The 22,925-nt window shown below is 49.5% G+C and overlaps 1 long non-coding RNA gene across 5 annotated transcripts; it reads right to left on the reverse strand.

Annotated features, from left to right (window-relative positions):
• Positions 1-8,510, reverse strand: LOC143172718 (uncharacterized). 5 transcript variants are annotated; one of them, XR_012997401.1, is made up of 5 exons: positions 8,470-8,510; positions 7,744-7,935; positions 7,383-7,491; positions 2,052-2,229; positions 1-241 (listed from the first exon to the last, which is right to left on the reverse strand). It is a non-coding gene; the product is annotated as an uncharacterized LOC143172718 (long non-coding RNA). The 5 variants fall into 5 exon arrangements; XR_012997400.1 differs by having other exon boundaries at positions 7,667-7,935; XR_012997399.1 differs by having other exon boundaries at positions 2,052-2,161; positions 7,607-7,935.
• Between the last annotated feature and the right edge of the window lie 14,415 nt (positions 8,511-22,925).

Consider the following 22,925-nt stretch of genomic DNA (forward strand, 5'->3'; position numbering starts at 1 on the left):
TGCGGGCAAAGAAGACGAGGAATGTTTATTCAGTCACACACATAACAAGTCCCGGGAGCGAGTCTGCTCCAGGGCTTGGAGCCTCCGACACTCCCCCTGCCCGGGGACACCTCAGCAGTTGTTCCCGGAGCCACGCTCGTCAGTCCAGCGGGGAATGGACAGGCGGTCGGTCACCTCCTGGAGTGATAGGCTGCTGGGCAGAGGTGGAAGTCGCCAAAAATGAGGAGCAGGGCGCAGGACACTAGAAGAGAAAAGTGGCAGCCTGTTGGACAGAGGGGGTGTAGCGAGAAAGCATGAGGCAGGGAACGGGACAGTGAGAGAAAGATGGGGACAAGGAGCCCGACAGAGATGGAGAAAGAAGCAACAGGGAGAGAGGAAGGGAGGCAGCAGAAAGAGGGAGAAGGAGCAGGACAGAGACCGATAAAGAAGGGTGGGGAGCAGGATGGAGATACAGAAAAAAATGGGGATGGGCAGCATGACAGAGAAGGAGGAAAAAAGAACAGGGGCAGGGAGCCAGGACAGCGAACGACGGAGGGAAGGGGTAGGGCGAGGGGAACAACACAAAACAAACCACATGGCTACATGCTACAGGGCAGAGAGGGAAGAATTAAGAAACAGAGACAGGGAGCCGGAAAAAAGAGCTGGAGAGCAAAAGGAATAACAATGTGTACAGAAAGAAGAGGGGAATTCTAAAATAGGGTCATGGGGGAGCCAGAGACAGCGAGATGGAGAAAGGACAAAAGCGACAGGCTACAGGGCGGACAGGGAGGAATTAACGAATAGGGACAGAGAGCTGGCCAGAGAGAGACAGAGAAAGGCAAAAGATCGCACGGGCGACAGGGCAGAGAGGGAGGAATTAGAAAACCAGGGACAGGGAGCCGGACAGAGACAGAGGCAGAAATAAAATGGGAAAAAGAGATGGGCCACAGGGCAGAGAGGGAGGAATTGATAAATAGGGACAGGGGACCAGACAGAGCACAATCACGATGGAGAACAGAAAAAAATAATGGTGGGCTACAGGGAAGAGGGAGGAATTAAAGAACATGGACTGGGAGCTGGACAGAGAGACATGGAGAAAGAAAAAAAAAAAACCAGCGATGGACTACAAGATGGATAGGGGAGAAATAAAAAATAGCAGCAGGGAGACGGACAAAGAGAGATGGAGAAAGACAAACAAATAGCGTGGGGCTATGGGACAGAGAACGTGGAATTAAAACATGGAGAGCAGGAGCCAGACAGAGAGACCAAGGGAAAAGTCCAGACAGGCTACAGGGGGCAGAGGGAGGAATGAAAAACTGGGGACAGGGAGGTGGACAGAGAGAGATGGAGAATTGCAAAAATAGCGGCAGGGTACAGGGCGGAGAGGAAGAGTTAAAAAATGGGAGCAGTGAGATGGATGGAGAGGGAGGGAGAAAGGAAAGACGCTATGGGCAACATGGCAGAGAGGGAGGAATGAAGAAAGTGGGACAGGGAGCCAGACAAACCGAGACAGGGAAAGACTACTATAGCAACGGGCTAGGGGGCACACAGGGAAGACTTAGGAAAACCGGGACAGGGAACAAGACAGAGTGACATGGAGAAAGGACAAAATAGCGATGGGCGACAGGACAGAGGGAGGAATTCAAAATGAGGGGCAGGGAGCAGGATAAAAAGAGATGGAGAAAGAAATAGACTCGCGGTGTGCTACAGGGCTGAGAAGGAAGACCTTGAACAACAGGGAAAAGGAGCCAGACGGAGAGAGACAGAGACAGCAGAAATACCGATGGGCTACAGGACAGAGAGGGAGTAATGCAAAAATTGTGGCCGGGAGCTGAACAGAGAGAGACTGAGAAGGAAAAAATAGCCATGGGCTACAGGGCAGAGAGAGAGGGAGGACCTAAAACATGGGGACAGGGAGCTGCTCAGAGCGAGATGGAGAAAGGAGGTACAGGGGAGCAAAAAAAAAAAAAAAAAATCGCAGCAGTGTGGGAAAGAGAGGGGGCCAGGGGATGGGCAGGGAAGGACCGGGATGCAGAAGAGGGGCGACAGGGCCCTGAGGGCCCAGGACTCACCGCAGCTCTCGCTCTGGGCGCTGCCAGGAGAATTTGCCAGTTCAGATGCTTCTTTCTCCTGCTCTCATCCCTTCCTCTTCTGTAACTCCGGTCGCTTGGCTGTCCTCCACCTAAGAGAATACGTGGGTATCTTACAGCTCTTATGAGATGAAGCTTCCTAGACACGTAGCCTTACACACTACACGTAGGACAGGGAGAAAGAGAGAGAAAATAATGAGCAGGGAGCAGAACAGACGGATAGGGAGAGAAATTGAATGAGAGGAATAAAGAAGCGGGAGGGAGAGAAAACAATAGGGAACAAGCCAGAGGAATTGAGGAAAAAAGAGAGACAGACAGATCAGGACAAAGAGATGGAGAAAGAAAAACCAGTGCTGGGCTGCAGGATGAGAAAAAAAGCCAGGGAGCAGGACAGAGGGGAATAATGGGACAGTGAAGCCGGGCAGGGGGATATAGCAAGAAACGATGGGACAGGCAGTGGTATGGAGATATACAGACAAAAAGTTAGAGGGAGGATGGAGGACAGAGAGAATAAGGGAAAAGGCACAGGGAGCGGGGCAGAGATGGAGAAAGAAACATCAGAGACAGAGGAAGGAAGAGAGTGACAGGACAGAAAAAGAAAAAAACAGTAATGGGTAGCAGGCCAGAGGGACAAGGATAGACAGGAGGAAGGACAGAGCGATATAGAAAACAGGTGAGGGACAGGGAGTCAGAAAGTGGGATACTGCGAAAGAGAGAGGGACAGGGAGCAGGATGCTGAGATAGAGAGCCAATGAGAGCAACAGAGAGAATGACAGAGAGGTGGAGCACGAGAGAAAACAGGGACAGAGAGCAGGACAGAGAAGTGAAGCAATAAATAACAGGGCCAGGGAGCAGGACACAGGAAGAGAGACAGAGAGAGAGGGACAGGTAAGACAACAGAGAATTGGAGAAAGAAAGGAAAGGGAACAGCACAGAGGGTCACAGAGGAAAAGAGAGGGATGGCAGAAGGAGAAAAAGAAGACAAGGGAAAAGGACTGAGGAGCAGAGAGGAAAAGGTACAGGGAAAAGGACAGGGATAGAGAAAACAAAGAAAGACTGGAGGCAGAGCAAAGGGAAAGATTGACAAGGACAGGGATAGAGAAAACAAAGAAAGACTGGAGGCAGAGCAAAGGGAAAGATTGACAAGGACAGGGAGCAGGACAAAGGGAAGGAGAAGGAAGAAATAGTGATGGGCAGCAGGATAGAGGAAAAGAGAGAAAAAAAGAGCATGAAGAGCAAGAGAAGGAGAATGACAGAGGGATGTAGAGAGAAAGACCAGGACACGTAAAAGGGGGAGGTGGGGGGACACACATCAGAAGGGTAGAAAGAAAAAGAGAGGGATGGGGAGCAAGACAGTGTGAGAGGGAGGGAGGCAGGCAGTGGGATGCAAGGATACAGAAAAACAGAGGTACAGGGAAGAGGAAAGACAGAGAGAGAAAGAAAGGGGAGGATGGGGAGCAGGACAGAGAGATGGAGAATGAAAAAACAGTGATGGACAGAAGAACAGAAATACAGAGAATTAAAAAAATTCGTTCTGGGGAGCAGGACAGAGGGATAGAGCAAGAGGAAAAAATCAACAGGGAGAAGGATGGGTAACACACTGCAGGACTGTGTGTTACCAGGACACTGGGGGAGTGAGAGGGAGGGGACACAGAGGGATGAAGAGAGGAAAATAATAGGTACAGGAAGAAAAGCAGAGTAACCAAGAGAGCGAGAAAACCAGAAAGGGACCTGGACAGAGATGGCAGCAGGACAGAGAGATGGAGGAAGAAATAACAGGGACAAGGACAGGGACAGAGAGATAGAGAGGCAAAGAGAGGGACGGGGACCAGGCCAGTGGGATATAAACAGGGAGGGACAGGGAGCGCGGGACACAAGATTGCCGAGAGAGAGGTACAGGGAAGTGGAAAGAATGACAGAGGGAAAAAGAGAGGGGCGGGGAGCAGGCGAGAGAGCTGGAGAAAGAAAAAGTACTGCTGGGGAGCAGGACAGAAGCACAGAGCCGAAAGAGATGAATGGGAAGCAGGGCAGTGGGATGCAGACAGCAAAAACAATGATAGGTAACAGGACAGAGGGATTGACAGAGAAGGGACGGGGAGCAGGACAGAGGAATGGGTCGAAAAAATACTGATGAGCAACAGGACAAAGGGATGCAGGTGAAAACAAGGAGGGAAACGGAAGGATGGAGAGAGAGAGAAAGACGGGGATAGAGCATGGGACGTGGAGAGACAAAAAGCAGGACAAGGAACAGAAGAGAGGGACTGGGGCGGGGGGGAAGCGCAGAACCAGATGCATATTAAGACAAAGAGGAGGAGAACGGAAAAAACCAATGACAGGCTGCTGGACAGAGACGGAGGAAGAAAAGGTAGGGCCAGAGTAGGGAAGAGAGAAAGGAAAAAAGGGACAGCTGGCTGGACAGGGGGATATAACTAGAAACAATGAGACAGGCAGTGGGACAGAGGGATAAAGGCAGAATAACCAGGGAGAGGAAGGGGGACAGATGGACAGCGAGACCAAAAAAGAGGCAGGGAGCAGGACCAAGAGATGGAGGAAGAAGCATTAGGGACAGAGTGGCGGGGAGAGGGAAATACAGGTTGGAGGAAGGACAGAGAGAGAAAGAGGTGACAGAACACGTACAGAGAGCGGGAGAAAGAAAAACCAGTGACAAGCATCAGGCCAGAGGCAGGGGGAAGGAAGGACAGGAGGAAGGAGAGAGTGATACAGAAAACAAGCGAGGGACATGGAGCAAGAAAATGGGATCCGAAGAAAAAGAGAGGGATGGGGAACAGGACACTGGGATAGAGAGCGAGAGCAACAGGGAGAATGACAGGGAGACAGAGCCAGAGGAAAAACGGGGACTGAAAGTAGGACAGAGAAATGGAAAAGGAAAATTAGGGATGGGGAGCAGGACAGAGGGGTAGAGAGACAATGAGAGACGCAAGGATAACGGGAGAGAGGGAGGGAGGGAGAGGGAAGGAGGAACAGGGAGCAGCACAGAGGTATGGAGAAAGAAAGAGAGGGATGGAGAGTGGGGCAGAGACATGGAGAAAGAATACAGTGATGGGGAGCAGGACAGAGGACTAGAAAGAGAAAAATAAAGACAGGGGAAAAGACTGAGGAGCAGAGAGAGAAAGAAAGGTCAATAAAAATGTCAGAGAGGTAGGGAAATAAAGAAAAATAGGGATGAGGAGTCCTGCAGAGAGATGGAGCAAGAAAATGTAGCGTCACTGAGCAGGACAGAGGGACAGAAAGATGGGGGGAAAGGAGAGGAAGAAGAAAAGAGGGACAAAGATGGTGACAGGGTGCAGGACACAGAGAGAGAAAAAGGACAGGGAACAGGACAAAGGGATTGAGAAAGAAAGAAAAGGTCAGATCTGTACAAAGAGACCAAGAAGGAAAAAAGAAACAGCAATGGGCCAGAGGACAGAGACAGAGGAAGAGAAAAAAGGGCCAGGGAGCAGGACAGAGAAGGAGAGAAAGGAAAAAAGGGAGAGATGGCTGGATGGGGAGGTACAGCAAGAAACGACTGGACAGGCAGCGGGACAGAGAAATAAAGACAGAAAAAATGGGGACAGGAAGCAGGACAGAGGGACAGTGAGAGGAAACAAGGGGCAGGGAGCAGGACAGAGCTGGAGGAAGAAGCATTGGGGCAGAAGGATAGAAAGAGAAAAAAGAAAGACAGGAAGAAGGATGGGGGATGATAGAGAGGGGGAAAAAGAAGGACAAGGAACAGGACACATTGTCAGAGAGAGACAAGGGAGCAAGACAACATGATACAGAGAAAGAAAAAAGGGACAGGGAGGCAGGACAAAGTGAAAACCAGGCAAAAATAAGAGACAGGGAGCAGGACAGAGATGGAGGGGAAAAAGCCTAGAATGGGCAGGAGAGATAGATGGAGAAGGAAAAAACCAGCATTGGGCTGCAGGACAAAGATGGGAGTGAGAAAAAACAGTGACAGGGAGCAGGACAGAGTGACAGAGAACAAAAAACCCAAAGAGGGCAGAGAAATGGGGGGAAGGGAAGGAGAAGGATGGAGGAAACAAGAGAGGGGTGGGGGGGATAGGGAACAGGACAGAGAGATGGAGCAAGAAAGGAAAAAAGGACGGGAGGCAGAAAGAAGGGAAAGAGAGACAAGGACAGGGAGCAGGACAAAGGGACGGAAGAGGAAAGAAATAGTGATGGGCTCCAGGACAGAGATGGAGGAATTAAAAAATAGACACGGGGAGCAGGACAGAATGACAGAAACAGAAAAAAGGGATGGAGAGCAGGACAGCATTGGAGGAAAGAACCCAACTGTGATGGGCAGTGGGAGAGAGAGAGAGATGGGGAAAGAAAAAATACTGAGGAAGAGAGAAAGAAAAGAAGGGACAGTCAGCTGGACAGGGGGATGCAGTTAGAAAGGATGGGAGAGGGAATGGGACAGAGAGAGAAAGATAGAAAAGACAGCGAGAGGAAGCAGGGCAGAGGGACAGCAAGAGGAAAAAAAAGGGAGAGGGATCTGGACAGAGATGGGGAAAAAAGCAGCAGGGACAGAGGAAAAGAGACAAAGAGTGACAGAGAGCAGGGCAGAGAAATTAAAATCAGGGCAGCAGCAGGATGAAGATGGAGAAAAAAACCTGGGATGGTCAACAGGACAGAGAGGAATACGAGTACGGGCAGGGAGCAGGACAAAGGGGTATAGTGAGAAACAATGGAACAGGAAGCAAGACAGAGTGACAGACAAGAGTAATGATGAGAGAGAGAGAAAGACAGAGACCGTGAGAAGCACAGGGGGTTGGAGAAAGAAAGAGAGGTATTAGGAGCCCTGCAGAGAAATGGAGAATGAAAAAAAAAGAGGGGGCAGGGAGCAGCACAAAGGGTCAGAGAGAGTAAGAGATGAACAGGAAGAAGGACGGGGACAGTGAGATACAGAATGAAAAAAAACAGTGACAGTGAGCAAGACAGAGGGTTAGAGAGAGAAAGAGAAGGAAGGAAGGAAGGAAGGAAGGGGAGAGATAGGAAGGCACATACAGGTGCAGAGAGGAAAAGAACGCCAGGAAACAGGCCAGAGAAATTGTGGGGAAAAAGAGACGAATGCAGATCAGGGCAAAGAGATGGAAAAGGAAAAAACAGCAATGGGTGCAGGACAGAGACAGATGAAAAAAAAAGAGAGAAAGGGAGCAGGACAGAAGAATAGAGAGAAAAGGAGAGGTACAGGGAAGTTAAAAAAAAAAAAATCACAGCAGGGTGCGAAAGAGAGGGGGCCAGGAGAGAGGCAGGGAGGGCCTGGGATGCACAAGAGGAGCGACAGGGCCCCGAGGGCCTGGAACTCACCGCAGCTCTCGCTCTCTGCACTGCAGGAGCCTTTGCCAGTTCAGACGCTTCTTTTCCCTTCTCTCCTCCCTTCCACTTCTGTAACTACAGTCGCTTGGCTGTCCTCCACCTAAGAGAATACATGGGTGTCTTATAGCTCTTACAAGATGAGGCTTCCTAAACACTTAGCCTCGTTTGCTCGCGCACTACACAGCCGTACCGCGCTTTGGGTTACGCATACAGACCCTGTGGTGCATGTTGGCGCCGTGACCTGCTGCGGGCTACAAAGAAGGATCCTTCCTCACCCAGAGAGGCAGACTCTCTCTTGCCTGCAGCGGGAAGCAGTTGCCAGCCAGATGGCCTTCGATTTCTTCTTCTTTACCTTTCTCTGGCCTCTCCAGCTTCAGCCGCGGCAGCTCCTGTCCACAGCCAGTAAGCGCTCCGCCTGTCCCTTTTCACCCCCACACTGCGAGGACAGTGAGGCCAGGCAGAGACAACCCACGCAAGCCTGAGGCAGGTGCAGTCAATGGCATCCCCACGGGAGGAATGGAAAACTGCATCCTCAGCGCAGCCTCTGTGAGAGGGAAAGAAGAAGCAGCAACCATTATTACTGTAAATCGCCTCTGGCCAGACCCCCTGCTTCTGCAGGGGCTTCTGGAGATGCTGTTCTTTCCCCGCGCTGCTGCTAACAGCACCCATGCTAAGGGAGAATCAAGCACATTCGAGGGCCAGCTTGCAGCCTTCACTACAGGGCTTGGGGGAGGTCTGGGGCTACGGGACAGGCTTCAGGGGAAGTGCTGGAGCTGGGGGCAGCTTCACAGGGCGAGCGGAGCCGGGGGAGGCTCAGGGGGAGCTCTGGTGAGTTGGGGAGGTGCCCAGCATCTACATCTGGGGGAGTGTCCGCCTCCTTCCCGTCTTCCCTTCTATCAGCTCTCGGTTAAGTCCCTGGGGCTGCCCGGACCCGGCTCACCTGCAGCGGACCGAGAGCCTACCGCAGCGAGCGGCTTGAAGCTACCCGTCCCGCCACCGCCGGGCGGCCAGCGGGCAGGAGACACCCCCGCACCCGCCGAAGGGGCTCGCTCGCCTCACCGGCGGCCCCGGCCCTTACCCGCCGCCGGCGGCAGGAACCGCGTCCAGCGCGCCGCCATGCTGCTCCCGGGCAACGCGCATGCGCCAGTCAGCGACGGCGCGCCGGAGGGGTCAGAGCCGGCGCGCGAGCGCCGGGCTGCAGTACCACGCATCGGCCACGAGGCGGCAGGGGGGAAGGCAGCGGCGGCGCTGCTGCGCAGTACTGCGCTTCGGCCAGCAGGCGGCAGCAGCAGCGAGCACCCGCCGGGCGGCGCGTGCCCACGGGCGGCACCGGTGCTGCAGTCCCGCGCTTTGCGCGCCGAGCGCCCGCCGACACCGCGCACGTGGGGCAGCAGCGGCGTTTCCCTAACGCCGCAGCAACGAACGCGGCGGCATCGCCTCGCAGGCACCGCAGCATCGCATCGCCGTTACCGGCGGACGGCAGCAGTGAGCACGGTCGCGTGCCCCACCGCGCGATGTGGCCAGGCTTATTCCCCGCTGGCAGGTAACTACAGGTCCCAGCGTGTACGTGAGGCCAGTATGAGGAGACTACGCATCCCGGCATGCTGCACAGACCGACATGGCCAACTGGCTGCTCTGTGTCGAAAGACTACATCTCCCGGCATGCCCTGCGGACTACCGTGGCCGACCAGAAACTGGGTACCTGAAGACTATAGCTGCCCGCATGCTGCGGGCTGCTGCTTTCTGTGGGGCTTAACAGAAACTGCGGGGACAGCGTCCCGTACGCCCTCCCCCCACCAGCACCCGCGAGACCCAGCTGGTCCTGTGGAGGCCGGCTCGCAGGGCCGGGATTCCCAGCACCACCACCAGGTCCGGTTCAGGTCCGATGCTTCCCCAGCTGCCCCCCACCTCTCCGGCACCGCCCGCTCCTCCGCACGACCTGGAAGCGCTCTAGCCACCCCCTCACACACACACCCCGGGACCCTCGTCGGGACTTTGCTCGGGATCGCCCTTTTGCAGGGTCCCGACCTGACCCAGGTGCTTCCCCAGCACTACTCCTACCCCACGGTGAACCCCAGCGCTTAGGCAGCCCCGCATGTCTATGTGCGGCCTCCCCACTGTCCCGGTGCACCAGCTTTCCCCCATCCCCTTGGGTTTTGGGCCACCCACGACCCCAGTGCCACACCCTCCCCTCCTTGGCCTTAGTGCAGGTCTTCCTGGACCCGGTCGCTGTGTGCCCCAGCCCCCCCTCCCCCTTTGTGTCATCTTCCCTGGGATGTTCCGGGTCACACAGACCCCCCCCCAGCCCCATTCACCTGTTCTGCGGTTGCAGCCTCAGTCCTGGTCCCAGAATGTAAGGCTCAGCACTGGCTTTGTTGTCCTGGACCTACCCTGATGCGGTGATGTGAACGCCACACTTAACGGCAGTAGCTCAGCAGACCCCAGCCCACAGCTGCAGCCCATGGGACACAGGCATCATCGCCATCAGCCTTGCTGGCCGCCCCAGAGGCTTGTCATCCCCAGCCCCTTGGTCCACAGCTGCATCCCACAGAGAACATGGGCTATTGCCATCAGCCCCACTGGGGACAGCTGTGGCTGCTGGGACAGCAGAGGTGTGCCCCAGCTCCTGAGGGCAGCTTCCCAAAAGCTAAAGGGAGAGTCCTGGGTTGCACAGGAAGGGAAAAGGGGATGAGAACAAACGGAAAACTCCGGAGTGCAATGGTGCGGGGGGAGGAAAACATAGGACTCTGGGGCTGCAGAAAGGTAAAGGGGAGGGCCCTGGGCCACACAGAAAGGAAGATGGATGACCACCAAAAAAGCACCGGGAAAACTCTGGGATGGGAGAAAAGCTAAACAAGAAGTATTGTGGCATACTGTATGACAAACACGGGGCCTTGGGGCACACAGAAAGACTTGGGGGGAACCTAAAATATGAATTCAGAAGTTCAGAGGGCTCCAGGGCACAGCCAAATACAAATTGGTGCGCACCAAAGGGGCTGTGCAGCATGCCATGCAGTGTGGCTGATGGGAAGTGGCCTGCAGCCAGCACCAGACCGTATGGAAACTCCCTCTCAGAACCGCTTGTGCTGGCCCCAGCCCTTCACCAGTATCTTGGGTACTGTATGTGGTTGCCCCCTTCAGGGACCCTGGAAGAGGCAGCCTCAGTGACCTTGTTGGGAATTAAGAGCTCACCACCTATATTCCTTCAGATCCTCCTTGCTATTGCCTCTGTCCATGCTTGCCCCAGACCAGACAGCCCAGACCAGCCCTTGCCACGCTCTGGCCTCACTCACCCCTCACCTGCCCAACACACAGGGTTGTCCTGCCACTAACTTGCACCAACTCAGCCTAGGGACCCTGTGCCCAAAGCCTGCTTCCAGGCAGACTTGTGTGCCTGCCTCCCCGCAGCTCCAGAGTATCTGCATCTGCAAGAGCAAGGGCGCATGCACAGGCCCAGAATGGGGAGTAATCTTGGGTTCCATTATTGTATTTTACTATTGTTTGTGTGCTATTCCCACGCAGACCTTCATATGTGCATACCTAACCCAAAAATCTCTTAGCCCTTAGCAACTTCAGTCACTCATAGCACTTAGGTTTTTCCCACCTCTCAAACCTTACTTGCTCTTTCCTTTCTTGTTGTTACACCTCCTTGGCCCTTTCTGTACATTCTTCCTTAAAACAACATGACTGAAATTAACAAAATGGGTCAAGCAGCTGCTCTTCAAGCTGACGGCTCTGAGAGGATTATCCTACAAATGAATCAAACTACTAAGGTCATTGGACAATTCTAGTTTTAGAGCATTTTTCCAAAGCTTTAACTGTGGGTCCCTGCTAGGTTATGTGATAAAAAGCTTGTCTCCATAAACTCAAAGTCACACAGGTACTATGCCAGGTAAGGCACCCCAGTGACTCAGCCAGAGAAACAGAGCCCCCTCCTGTCCTGGCTCCTCCCAGAGCTGTCCCTGTAGAGCCATCAGCCCCGTGGTATGGGGTGACACTCACCATGATGAGTAGCTGGGAGATGCTTTCTGGATCACCATACAGACTGAGGAAGGTTACTGCCTAAGGATATGGGACCTGTTATGGGATGCAAGGGAAGAGCATTTGGGGACTGCACAGGATGTACTATGGTATGTTTACTGGAGGAACCAAAGGTGGGGAAGGGGAAGTATCAGAGTAGTTTGCGGAGGAACAAGCATGGGAAAATAGAGGGACAAGGGGATAAAAAGGGCTGGTGGCATCCAAATAGGTTGCTGGTCAGTAGGATTGTCTGGCTGTGCCCTGCGCCTGATCAGCATAGTCTGTCCTGTCTTCTCATTAAGCTCCATCTCTAGGTATTTTCGTGAGTGAAAGGTTCTCTGTTTTTGTGTGCGTGTGTGTGTGTAGGTTTGAGTGCCTGCAACTTAAGTCATATTACAGGTTATAGGGGCCCACGTGTCTGTGGTGCCAGCAGCTGGAGAGACCCAAATAAGGGAAATCAAGTGCCAGCAACTACAGTCAGAGCCATAAGGTCATAAGGACCTTTGCCAGCTGGTGGCAACAACTGGAGCAAGTGAGGGTGTGTATGTCAGTGTGTGGTCACTAGCAAATACCAAGCCAGATTAGCCAGTGAGTAGGTCGAGTGGCTTGGGAGCCAGGTACATATGTATGTCTAAAAGGGTGAGGCACCTGGAGGAGCTGGCTATCACTGGGACCAGGACACTTGTTTGCATGGGTTTGCATCTCTGTGCAGGAAGAAAGCGGGGAGAGCAAGAATCCAGTGCCAGCTGCTGGATAGACTGTGTGTCTAAGCACTGTTGCTTGAGGGATCCACAGTGAGAGGGAGACCTGTGTCAGCAACTGGAGTGGGACTGTGAGCTTCAGGGGCTCATGTGCCCAGATGCCAGCAGCTGGGGAGACCTGGGATCTGGGGACCAGCTACTGGATAAACTGTGTCTAAGGCCAGCTGCTGGCAGATTGACAGAGTGTGTTTGTGTGTGTGAATGAGGGGGGGACCGGAGACCCAGGCTCGAGCTACAGGGCAGACTGAGTGTCTAAGCCCAGCTACTGGAGGGACTCACCTTCTACGTATGCTATATATTTCCCGCTAACTGGGGGAAAGGTCCTGATCAGGGCCTTCATCCTGATCAGCCAGGGAGGGGAACAAGATGAGGCCATTAGTGCTACTTGCATTTTTATGAGTGCTGAATGTCGCTGCACATGTTGATCTGTGTGGCTGGCATATGTACGTTGCATTTGTGTGTTTGCTTGTGCCTGGGAACACATGGCCAGCCCCACTACTAGCTGGACTCAGAGGCATGGAGCTGCAGCAGTTCAGCAGCTCCCTGACACCAGGGAATTAACCTAGGTGTTTGTGACTCCCTCCAGAAGGTTTGCCATTTGCACCCCACCCCATAGCCTGGGGTAGAAAGGGCTGCCAGGCCTTTAACCAGGAAAGAGATTTGTGCTGCTGGCCACAGTCCTCAAGCCACAAAAGGCACTAACCTCATTGGGATTATCATTTTGCCCAGAGACTTTTTGCCCAATGTTGTGCTGGTGAAAGCAGGCAGGTGGAAACTTATGTGTGGTGTTTCCAAGCTAAATGACCAGAGGAGCAGAGGAAATTTGAGGTGGTTGTGCTGGCTAAACCACTTAAATATATGCTTGTGGGTGTTTGCTACAGTCCTAAGATGTCAGTATTGCTGGGAATCAGAAATGTAGGCCTGGTCCCCGAGGGACAGAGATGTGAACACGGTTAGGTTTCCAAATGTGCAGATAAGCGCTTGCTATTTCTGAATGGTCTTTGCCCATAGGTTTTGGTTGAGGGGGTCCATTACCCTGTTAGGGATAGCTGACTGTGCTTTGCTTTAACACAGTGCTCTGGGGCACAAAGGCCACCCTCCTGTTAAAGTGCTGAATACAACTTTGGTGGCTGCAACTGCTGTAAATTAGTTAGATCTTGTATCTTGCTCTTTCCACTGTCTCTCAGTGTTTAAAATAACAGTATCAGGAACAAAAGTGCAACAGACACTTCCTCTCCTACCACCAACAGACAGCTGTCTAACAGCATCTTAAGTGAGAGATACATTTATGCAGACAATTTTTTAAAAATGTGCCTTCTTCCACCACTGAAGCCTAACTTATGCATGTGTGAGGGAGAGGTGTCTTTCCTACATATATATTTACCTTTTTTACTTTTACAGTTAAGATCCTTTCTGACACTGTTTATTCCCTGTTCCTTTAAGTCACTTAGTTCTTTTACCACAAAGTGATAAGCCCATGTGACAGCTTAATCAGGTAGCTTTTCTCTGCTCATTTTCTTTTCTTTATTGGTGTTGCTCTGGCTCCCTGATGAAGATCTTCAAAAACATATGCATTGAGTATTTTCAAAACAGGAACTATCACCCTATAGCTTGCCAGTTTCCCCTAGTGTCACTGCTGCTGTCTCTTAGGAAAACGACTGATTTTACTTGCTGTTTCTATTAACCCCCTTGTATTTCACATGCAAATACATAACCACAGACCTGAGTGGAACGTAAACCCTTTCCACCAAAGCATTGCATTAATCACTAGCTTTCTTCTCCTGCAGTCACTCAGCCCACTGGTTCTGGGCAGTTAGACCACATTCTTTTACCAGTAGGTGATGTGAATTTTCAGCCTGCTTTCACCATAACCACCTTACTGTTATTGTCGTGTGGGGGCTAAGCAGAATACTAGTGTCTGCACATTGCTGACTCTGCAGAACACAGCTGACCTGCTTACAAGAAGCAGGGTTGTCTTAATACCCTAACTTAGCCCTACAAAGAATCTTTCCCTCTTCTTTCATCTATCTTTAGTTCCCACAGGCCTTCATTATGAAGTTTTCAGTCGATTGCTGTTGACATATACTTGAATTCAAATATTTGTGCTATTCATAGTGAAATGCTCCTTCAGCTAAATGCTTGGCTGTGTCAGGGCTCCTTTGATCAAACTGAATAAAAGACTTGACCAGGTATTCTGCATAGCCCCAGGTCATACAAAGGAATTCACCAGTGCAGGGAGCACATGGAGTATGCAGCGTAGATCATGTCCAGGGTTCCAGCAGACAGAAGGAAAGATTCTGCCAGGGCATGACTTGATCTGTCTTTAGAAGCCTTTAAGGGCATCATCTAAGTGGAAGGCAGAGACAGGTAGATAAGTGTATGTCCTGGTTTCGTCTGGGATAGAGTTAATTTTCTTCTTAGTAGCTGGTACAGTGTTGTGTTTTGGATTTAGTATGAGAATAATGTTGATGACACACTGATGTTTTAGTTGTTGCTAAGTAGCGCTTACACTAGTCAAGGACTTTTCGGCTTCCCATGCTCTACCGACTGAGCAGGCTGGAGGTGCACAAGAAGCTGGGAGGGAGCACAGCCAGGACAGCTGACCCAAACTGGCCAAAGGGACATTCCATACCATGGGACGTCATGCTCAGTACAGAAACTGGGGGAAGCTGGCCAAGGGGGCCGCTGCTCGGGGACTGGCCAGGCATGGGTTGGTGGGTGGTAAGCAATTGCATCATGCATCACTTGCTTTGTATATTCTTTTATTATTATTATTATTGTTGTTGTTGTTGTTGTTATTTTATTTCCATTATTAAACTGTTCTTATCCCAACCCATGAGTTTTCTCACTTTTACTGTTCCAATTCTCTCCCCCATCTCACTGGGGGTGTGTGGGGGGGGAGAGTGAGCGAGCGGCTGTGTGGTGCTCAGTTGCCAGCTGAGGTTAAACCACAACACTGTATCCAAATAAGATGATTCTTGTGATCCAGAGAGTGAAGTGCAGACTGCACACAGACACATTACTCATTCATTCTGAATGTTTGATTTTTGTCCTCTTTCCTGAGGACTGTAGAGAAATTTGGTGTTGTATTTAACTCCCATTAGCCACCTCAGTGATGGGATATCTTGGTGATGGAATCCTCACTGTCCTACACTTCACTGTCCTCACAGCTCCTTGCTCCCTTTCCACAGGGAGCAGCCAGCCCTCTCCACTCCCTGACACCTTAATCTAGAGGATGGGGAAGATGGGGAGGACAGGGGATCAGGCTGTAGAGAGCAGCTAGACCTATATGCTTCCACAGGCAGAACTGCCAGTTGTCCCATCAGACAGAGTGCCTAGCTTCATCAGACCCGGTGGTATTTCTTGTGTTCTTATGCTATGCAACAGAGATCTTTCATCTCTTCTCAGATTCTTTGCTATGCCTGAGCAATGCATTACCCTAGAGCCTGCTGATATTATACTTTGGCCGTTTTGCTGGCCAGAGTAATGCAGAAAGAGATTCTGCCTGCTCACCCTTCTGCCCTATGGTTGTACGTGTCTCTTGATTCTCCTTGTGCTGTTCTTCCCGTATCAGTGCTTTGTAACTCATCCTCCTGGCTTCTTCAGCCTCCCCTGTTACATGCCACTTTTCCCACTGTAAAAGTCACCTTCCAATGCTGTGAAGCCTTTCTTCTGTGTATGATTCCCTTACAGCTCTCAGAGTCTCATTATATCAAAAGGGGGCACTCTCGCACTGCGGTCTCATCTGTATAGGCCATGTTAGTTTAACAAATACTGAGTCTGGAGTATAAGAGCTCTGACAGGTAATCGTTCATCAGCAGGTAGTTAATTCTCTGGTTTAACTGCCTGCTAATGGTTAATTCTCTGGCAGGCAACTGACTGCCTATGTTAAGAATCCTTCTTGATAAATGGATGGCAAAGATGTGCTCCTCAGGTGTGTGTCCTTCCTTAAAGTTGCTTTAAACTGTCTCCTACTCAAGGAGAGACTAGCATTTCCATCAACGGCTAAGCCATGTTCAGCCTGTCTCATCCTTCTCTGCTGCTCTTTCTGCTTCGTCCTGCCCAGCAGTGCCAGTAGATGGATGGGGGGGACAGTGCAATGAACTTCAACAGAGAACTTAAAATTAACCTGTCAACCAGGCGCAGAGTGGGGGGCGCTATTTTTAACCTAACTCATTGCCTGGTCCCACAATCAGTTTAATGCCACAAAGGTGGGAGCAAATGGCAGCTGTCAAGGAGTGCGCCACTGCTGCCAAACACGGCACGTCTGCACAGTGAAGCACTGCCTGCACTCTTCCCTCAAAGCGTGTGCTGTGGCCCACCAAGGACAGACCCAGATCGACCCTGCTGGGCTTTCATGTCTCTTGGGCAGCACAAGCTTTCCCTGAGACCCCTGTGCTCAGCCCATTGCCTGAGAGCTCTGCTGGCCTTTTACCCTACGTACACCTTTCCCTCGTTTCTCTCCTTATGTCTGCCCCATATACCCAGATTCTGCTGTTTCTTTTTGTTCCACACTCACTGAGGAACGAAAATGTGTTTGAACTGTCACTTCAGTTGATCCTGGTGTTTTTTTGGTTGTGATTCTTGCTGCTCATACTTAGTGCTTCCTTTCATCTGCCTAAGCCTTCTGCCTGAGCATAGGTGCAGGCACCCATCAGAGGTTACATCTGTGTGTCCTGCAGTGTCTTCGGGCTGTGGCAGATAAGGCTTGGGATCAGCACTCAGACTAAGCCCAGTTTTTCACTGAGCTGCTATCTGCAGCCACTCAGTTTTACCCCTGGGTTCACCATGTACAACTTGCTCTTTTGGTGAACAGGCTCCCTAGCTGCTCTCCATATATGATACTTGCCAGAGTAGAAGGAGCAGAAGCTAAGCTCTTTAGGTGACTCCTATGATCATGGTATCCTGCAGCAAGGACACTCACCTTGGACAGAGGTTCCTTGTCTCTGTTCCTAGTACTATATTATTTTATTAAATAATCATACAAGCATAAAATACGGGGACAGTTCTTGGAGCAGAGATCAAAAGCAGCTCTAGCTCCCATCCCGAGGGTCTTGTCTGCTCTCTCTGACTCTTTTTCTGCATAATGCCATGTTTCAGAGGGAAAGAAGTGGATAGCAAGAACCATTCCTTCCCCTTTCTCCTAGAAAGACATGATGTGATGATTTGAAATGTGCATACTTCTTGGAGATGAGGAGAGAATTGAACTGGCTATCTCGCTTCTTGAGCATATGCTTCAGTCACGGGACTAATAGGGACCTGGGAGAGAATGCTGTTGGATATTAGGAGAAGCCCAGGTTTGACAGCATACATTACACTGAGAAAACTCCCTAGACCAGGGCCTTCATGTGACATAGAGAAACACTTAGTATCTGGATAATGATTGGACTTAAGCTAGCTCTTCATAAGCCACCCGCGCTGTTCTTAGCTGACCTAGAACAGAAACAAGACTTTATGGCATGTTCTCACTGCAAAATAAGCCAAAGCCAGACAGCTAGCTCAGCTTTTGGACCCCAGTCACTCACACTGCATAACTGCTAGCACAGGTGCTAGCACAGTTTTGGCCCCTGCTAATTTATGAGAGGGCTTTGGTGCACCACAGAGCATGTCAATGATCTACGCTGGGGATCATTGACAATGGACAGGACAGATGAGACTGTATCAGAACAGTGGTTCCCTTTGCAGCTGCCTTCTGCAGGTTTTATGCTTCAAACCACATTGTACACCCTAACACCACACTGCGCAGCAGGCAATGCACACTTTTCAAGCTTACAGCGCTTGCTCTGTCTCAGGCACTCTGAACTGGAAAAGCACACATGCAAAAAAAAACCCCATGTCTTCCATGTCTTAGGGCCAGATGGTCCTCACATGAAACCCAGTGGAAACCCAGAGTTAGGAGTCAGATAATGGGGATATGTCCGGTCTGCACTGCATGGACTCATGGCAGAAAGCAGTTCCTGGCACTGTTTCGTTTGGAGTACAGATGTAGCTGATGCACCATCTGATCCAAAAGGCCAAACAAGCTGGTCCCAAAGTGCTGCAAAGGGTGGCAGCAGAAGGGATTTTTTGCATGGCAGTGCAGGGGTCACACTTGTCACCTCCCTTCTGTCTTTCCTCAGCCATGAACAGCCATCCCAGCCATGTCCTCACTCCATGCAAGGTGAGACCTGAATATATGTACTCTATAGGGAAAGGTAACCTGAGAAAGGTAACCTGCATACTCTCATAATAAATTTATATAATATATTTTATTATTTAAATAATATAATAATCGTGATAATTGTATAAATATTGTACAACTATCATATAATATGCAATAAATATATCAAATATAATAACTATAATGTGTAATACATTATAATAAAGTTATAGTTTATGTTATTTATAAAACATTGTCATAACAAGTTATCATATTTAATGCTTGCATTGAAAATATAATAATTTCCTTATAATTATGTAAGGAAAATGTCACTATGGAGGTGGGTAAACACTGGAACCGGGGCCCAGAGAAGTTGAGGGATCTCCATCCTTGGAGATGCTCAAAACTTAAAGGCCCTGGACGACTGGACAAGGCTGTGAGCAAGCTGATGTGACTGCCTGCTTTGAGCAGAGGGGTTACACTAGAGCCCTCCAGAGGTCCTGTCCCCATGTATGTGACTCTGATTTTTGACCTCTGGTAGCACTGTAGCCACACAATAAACTATAATAGGCACATGCCAAGCAGACTAGAGGTTGCTTAAGTCTTCTGACGTACATGTTTCTCCAATGCATCTCAGATATTTTGTGACATGAGTTGTAAATGAAAGGAGGGAGAAGAATGAAAAATCAAGGATCAGATGTTAAATCCTGCCTGCTCAGTTGCTGGCATCAAAACAGTTTGTAACTGTGCATTCACCATTAATAGTAGACATACTTTGTGCCACTGTACTCTGCAAGCAAATAATCAGTGTGGTCACACGTGGCTAAAGTGGTTTCTGTTTGACAATATTTAGAACTTGGTAGTTCTTGCAAATGAAAGGCCTTATCCTACTGGCCATACATAGGCAAGTCTCCAGCTAGACTTTGCATGACTGTGAAGTACAGGATAAGACCCTTTGTTAACAATACTAACCAAGCAATGAGGTCAGTATAGGGTAATGGGGAAAACTGAACTCTGCTACAACTAAATGTCATGTTGATAAATGCAACTTCACTGGTTTTTATAAACAAAATTAAACTTAATTTGCTTCACAGTAGCTAAGGTGCCGTTAATTCAAAACCCACAGAATAACTCACTGGACACAGTTAATAGTCAGCAGAACACATAGGCCAGGCTTTGAAAGCATTTAATATTCACTGAAGTGCTGCTTGTATCCAATTATAACTCACTACTTGCCATCTTAATAATTTAAATCTGTCCACTCTTTAGAGAGAAAAAAATGCACTAATCAAAGACATGAATGCACCTTTTGCTTTTGACAGCATTAAATTAAAACTAAATGGTAGATCTTGAATGAGTTACTCTGTAAGAATAAAGGCATTAATGAGGTAATTTCATTATAGAGGCTCATCCAAGCCTATGTGAAAACAAGGGAAGTAAATGGAGAGGAAAGCCGCCGAGGAAATTAGGGTTCCTTCCACACTAATTAATGTTTTGGGGCATTTAGTACAGGCACCAAATTAACTGCTCCAAAGAACTCCATTGAAAAAAAAAATACATTGTTGCCCTGCCATGTAATTAGAAGACAGTACAAGCAGAACACTTAATGAGTATAAAGCCAGCCTTTAACTTATTCTGCCCAGCTTCTGAAAACATGCCATTGTGGAGGCCTAAGTTTAAGGAAGCACTAGGCGTACAATATAGGATTGTTTAGGTCCTTCTGTTCGGTGAGCTGTAAACAGGTAGCCCTGAATGAGAGACTCTGAGACTCCTGGGAGGCCCGGCTTCCCAGGAAAAAAAAAAAAAAAGTCTTAAATGCATCCAGAGAGAAGGAAAAAAGGTGAATAGGCCCGGCACAGCCAGCACAGTGAATGCTCACCCCTGTCTTAAGTGATTACATGATGTTGTGCCACCCCCTCTCATTGAGTTATCTTTACACTGCTTTTGTCTCCTCTAATTGGAGCTGATGAGGTGCTAATTGGTTGCTTTTTTAAAAAAGCACTGCTTAAGCACTGGCAAACAGAGTAAGACAGCGTGAGTGGAGTTAATGAGGGCTTAGCAAAAAAAAAAAAAAAAAAAAACCAACACCAAAAAAAACCAACCACAGAAAAAAACACCAACCAACCAACCTCAAAAAACCAAAACCAAACCAAACCTAAAACAACCCCCCATACGAATGTGTACACAAACACATATCTAGACATGCCTTCCTGTTGGTATAAACAAAAACGTGAAGGGAAAGGACTCAATTTAGGTAAATAGCTGTGAGGATTTGAGTTTTGTGTGAAGAGGGGCAATACCGGGAATAAATAAATGCCCACCGCTTTGGCTGGCATCCTTGGCACCTCAGAGGTGTACCGGAGCACACCAGTACTTGGTGGGATTACTTACAAGCCTCATGCCATGCCACACCATGCCTTGTGATGCCCTGCACCACAGGACCCCTGGGCCTGGCTGCCTCAGCACCCCAGCATACCAGCTGAGTGGGGTAAAGGTGCTTGTGCACTGCACTGCCTGCACTGCCAACCCAACCCTCCATCGCTGGGGCGCTGCTTGTGGGGGATACCTTGGTCGCCGCCCGGGCAGCGGCAGGTGTGGAGACTGGTGGTGGGTGCCCAGCGCAGGGTGCAGAGCTTGCGTGGCCAGATACAGGCCCCTGTGGCTGCAAAGGCCCATCCACTGAGAACTGCCTTGGAGGTGGTTTTTACCCTCTTACAGAGGTTGCTGAGGTGAGGTTTACATCTGCCTGGGAAAAATGCTGGCAAGTGGGCTGAATTCATCTCACCCCACTTTGCTGCTCACAGGCGAGCTGCTTGCCATGGCCCCCTTCACGGCCCAGGGAAATGCCGGCATTTTCTGGGTGTGACAGCTGGGCCTTGCTAAGCTGCCCACCACACGTGGGCAGCCCTGACAAGCTGCGGTGGATGTGGCATCGCAGCCACAGGACAGATGACGCTAAGGTGGCAGCAATGCATGGCAGCTCTGCCCTGGCAGGCTGCACCCCGCAAAACCACAGCCTCACAGAGTAGACTAGGTTGGAAAAGTTTCTAGTTCAAAGTAATTTAATACCTTTGCTTTTAAATTGAGGTACAAGCAGGTTAGAATAGCCCAAACACCTGTGTCATGTTTAACAGCTATTACCTGCAGTCAATGCCACCCCTTTAGCAGGAGGAATGCTCTTGCTTTGGGGTGAGTGTGCCTGCAGCGGCAGATGTCTGCCCTGCCCTCCCAGCACGGCAGGGCAGGCTTCGTTCTGCCTTTGCAGTTTGTCAAACTACACGGAAATGGGCCTTGGAAGCGAGTTGGTTTGAACACCATGGCTGGAGCAGTGTACCTCACTCTGACAGGAGCTGTTGGCTGGATTGCGGCCCTTGGCCCTGCAGCCCACAGGAGAAGCTGGCACAGAGAGCTTCACCAGTCCCTCTACCTGTGCCTGCAATTAGCACTGAAACCAGTAATGAGGCCTTTTGTCACTGAATTCCTGTCACCTTCCTCACTATAACGTGCAGCCATGATTTACATGAAAGCAGTAACAGGTATTGGGAGACACTTCTAAATGACCTTATTTTTAACAAATGGGCTTGTATTAAAAAATAAATCTGTAAAGCATTACCTTTAAAAATGTTTAAATGCTTAGTCTTCTGGTAATTTTGTGTTTTGAAAATATTCTTAATATAGTTATTTAATTTGGGTATGTAATTAATAACTTTGACAATGTTCTCAATAACAACTCGAATACGGAAATACCTGAATGTTTTGAACCCCACAAAGAAAAGAAAGAGAGATTTTTCTTTTTAAATGCTTTGCGTGGTTTTACCTTTTTGTTTTTCCCCATCTTTATGCAAAGTATTGTGATTAGAGTACATAGTGTTAAACCTGTTGCTACTACAACTGGATCCAGAGGTGCTAGTTTTGCCATACCCGTATGCATTTCCTAAAAAACGTTTTGAGTAACATTAGGTACTCTGCATTTTACACATATTCTGTAGGTGGGTTGATATTTCCTCCTGCATTTCTAAACCAATTCTGAAGTTCCCCGCTACTGAAAGTATTCTGAATCCTAAGGGAGAGTACAAAAAGTACCTGGTCTACTGCTGATGTTGCCTGGCAATACACAAAAATAATTCTGCAAGCTTTTTGAAAATGACACTGCAAATGCTTATGTTAAACATAGTCTTCTGCTGTTTCTGAATTTGTTTATATATAGTCTACACAGACATGTGAGCATAGAATGCTTTTTCAGTACCTGCAAGGCTGCATTTTTTACAAGTGATACCTTTGGGGCTCCAGGGAAAGGTTGCCCAATGATGACAAGTTTGTCCTCTCTGTCATGGGCTCAGTACCACCAGGCAATTCTCTAAATCCTTCAAAACTCCTTTGCTGAGCAGTTTCATATTGGACAAAAAGAGGAAAGTGGAGTTGAAACTATAAAACTGACAGTCAGCTCAAGAAGACAATGCACCTTTTATTAAGACAACTCAGATGATCTATTTATGCTGAAGAGAAATAAACAGTCAGGGCTCCCCCTTTCCCCACTTCTGTTCTTTTTTTCCTTTTTTGCCTGTGTATAACCACAGTTAGAAAAACCAATTAGTTTGCAAACAGCCAGTTACT

This window comes from Aptenodytes patagonicus, chromosome Z, assembly GCF_965638725.1.
Source record: "Aptenodytes patagonicus chromosome Z, bAptPat1.pri.cur, whole genome shotgun sequence".
NCBI lineage: Eukaryota > Metazoa > Chordata > Aves > Sphenisciformes > Spheniscidae > Aptenodytes > Aptenodytes patagonicus.